The sequence below is a fragment of the Penaeus monodon genome, chromosome 10, assembly GCF_015228065.2.
Source record: "Penaeus monodon isolate SGIC_2016 chromosome 10, NSTDA_Pmon_1, whole genome shotgun sequence".
In the NCBI taxonomy this organism is placed as follows: Eukaryota; Metazoa; Arthropoda; class Malacostraca; order Decapoda; family Penaeidae; genus Penaeus; species Penaeus monodon.
In genome coordinates this window covers 2,730,001-2,732,500 of record NC_051395.1, presented here as the reverse complement: position 1 = coordinate 2,732,500, position 2,500 = coordinate 2,730,001, and the positions used below count along the sequence as shown (strand labels likewise).

The window sequence follows — 2,500 nt, the reverse complement described above, 5'->3', positions numbered from 1 at the left end:
TCCTCTCTCTTTTCTCTCCTTTTCTCTTCTCTCTCCCTTCTCTCTCTCTCTCTCTCTCTCTCTCTCTCTCTCTCTCTCTCTCTCTCTCTCTCTCCTCCCTCTCCCTCTCCCTCTCCCTCTCCCTCTCCCTCTCCCTCTCCCTCTCCCTCTCCCTCTCCCTCTCTTACACATTGCACATAAGAACACCTACACAGTTTTTCTTCATATACTTTAACATACCGATCTGAATATGTTAAGTGTAAGAGTACACTCAAGTCCTTATTTAACAAATACAGTTTCAGACTTATGCTCAAAATATTATAGTTAAAGCATTTGGATTCAAGGAAAAATGATTTGCACGTTGATAATGATTGCAAAGTTATTCACTCTTTGGACAATACTAACAGCTGAAGGATTTAACAAACACATTTTTAGTCATAGACTTTGGTGTCATTCTTAACCTTGCATTTGTTTGTTCATTGTTACACGAAACATATTTGATTAGTGCCAATATTAAAAAAAACAGAGTGCCTTAATGAACATTTTGATACATATATATATAGTTTTTTTTTTACTGTATATTTTTTCCAGCATTTAAATCCATTAAGAAAATGATGTAAAATCTCCCTTTATTGATATTAAGGATATTTATTGATTTTAAGCATATTTCATATCTTAAAAGATATTTAAATGAATGTTTCCTTCTTTCATCTTTCCTTCCTTTCTTTTTTCTCTGTTGATTATGAAGAACATGACATTTTTACAGACTTTGTAGTACAGATGGCTGAATAAATACGTAGCTATCATAAGATTATCGAGTTGAGATTTTGTCTGGTAACAGTGTAGTGCATTTGAATATAACAATATAAACCCTGTTGTTAAATAAACTATGTTAAAAAAAAAGATCCAAACAAATTTTGTCACTCATATTTGAATATTTAAATGGAATCCGTAAGAAAGTTTATGAAAAAAGCAGGCATTCTGTCTTAATTTTTAAATCAAATGTTAATGCATTCAAGTTATAGTCCTTACAGCTCACACTCGCTAAAGGACATATGTTCTAAGATAATGATAATAACAATAAATAGATGAAATAAATATAAATGCAAGTAGATATATGATATGATGGTCTCTTGCCTATATTTAATTTTCCCTTTCGATAACATTTATAAGTTGATTATCATTTAACCTAAATGTTTATTCAGCCAAAGAGCAAACACAAATGTCCTTTTTGTATTTATTTGTTTTTCCTTGTTCAGTCATGAAACTGTTGAGTAATGTGTATGATTATATTTCATGTATCTCTTAAAAAACATGGGTTTAAAAGAGCGATACTATCGTGCCCACCAGTTAGCTGTAGCCCTAATTAAGCCCAAATTATATATGTGGTCAGTGCATAAATATCATGAAAAGGGAAGGGGAAATGATAGCAGACAATAATATCATATATCACTGAGGCGTGATTTCATTATTTAAAAGTATATATCCTTTTGAGAGGGTGGACCTTTATGGCAGGAAAGTATCATATTTTCCCATGCTTTTTTTGTTTTAGTAGGAGAATATCAGCTGTTTTCTTCCTAAAAGTTGGCAGCACCCATTTACTATATATTACACAGATTCATGAACGAACAAGGAAGAACAAATATACATGTTTGTATAGCATTATTTTTTATCTTTTCTTCTTCTTCTTCTTCTTTGTCTAACGAGTGAACTCTCAAGTCAAAATGGTAATCAGTGTGTAAACGATATGCAAAGAGAAAAGCAAATATAGGCAACAGATGGTTTAATCATATATTTATATTTGTTTTATGTTATTATTATTTAGAAACATTTATCCTTTGGCAAATGTAGGCTGTAAGCAGTATAGCTAAGTGAGGGCATTAACATTGGATTAGGAAATTAAGACAATGTCTGTTTCTTCATGTACTTTCTCATGCATGTGATTTTAATGACAAAGTTTGTTTAGACTTTTTAAATATTGTATATTTAAAAACAGTCCTCATCTTGCCATACTTGAATGCACTAGTGTTAGGGAATAAAATCCCATCTCGATAACCATAGTGTGGCTGTTAATACATTCGGCCAGCTTTACATGTCCACTTGTAAAAAAATATATATCAGAAGTAAGACAAATGGTATTATGATATGTCATGTTGTCAGTCATCCATGAACTTTATTTCAATGCCCCACATCATCTTGCACACCTGTCTTCAATACTGTAGCTTTCTTAGTGAGCCCTGTATTTTTGCAATGCCTCACCAAAGTCAGAGGTACAATTTTCTACCCACTTCATAATGCGAGGAGAACTGAAACAGCACATGTTTGTTTATCTCTATATATATATTTATTTTTATTTATTTATTTTTTTAACAAATTTATTACCAAATGAAGAACTGTCACTTCTCAACAGTATATAATGCGGGACATTCTCCACTGTCTTCATGTAGGCTCTCTTTGGCTTCAAGTAGATTTTTGAAGACCAAAAAGTGGACTAGTTCTGTTTATTTTGTAAGCCATGTAG

At 32.0% G+C, this 2,500-nt stretch overlaps 1 protein-coding gene across 5 annotated transcripts in view; it reads left to right on the top strand.

The window, feature by feature from the left end:
- LOC119577772 (probable phosphorylase b kinase regulatory subunit beta) overlaps window positions 1-2,500 on the top strand; it is a 40,425-nt gene that overhangs the window by 10,661 nt on the left and 27,264 nt on the right. The window lies entirely within an intron of this gene.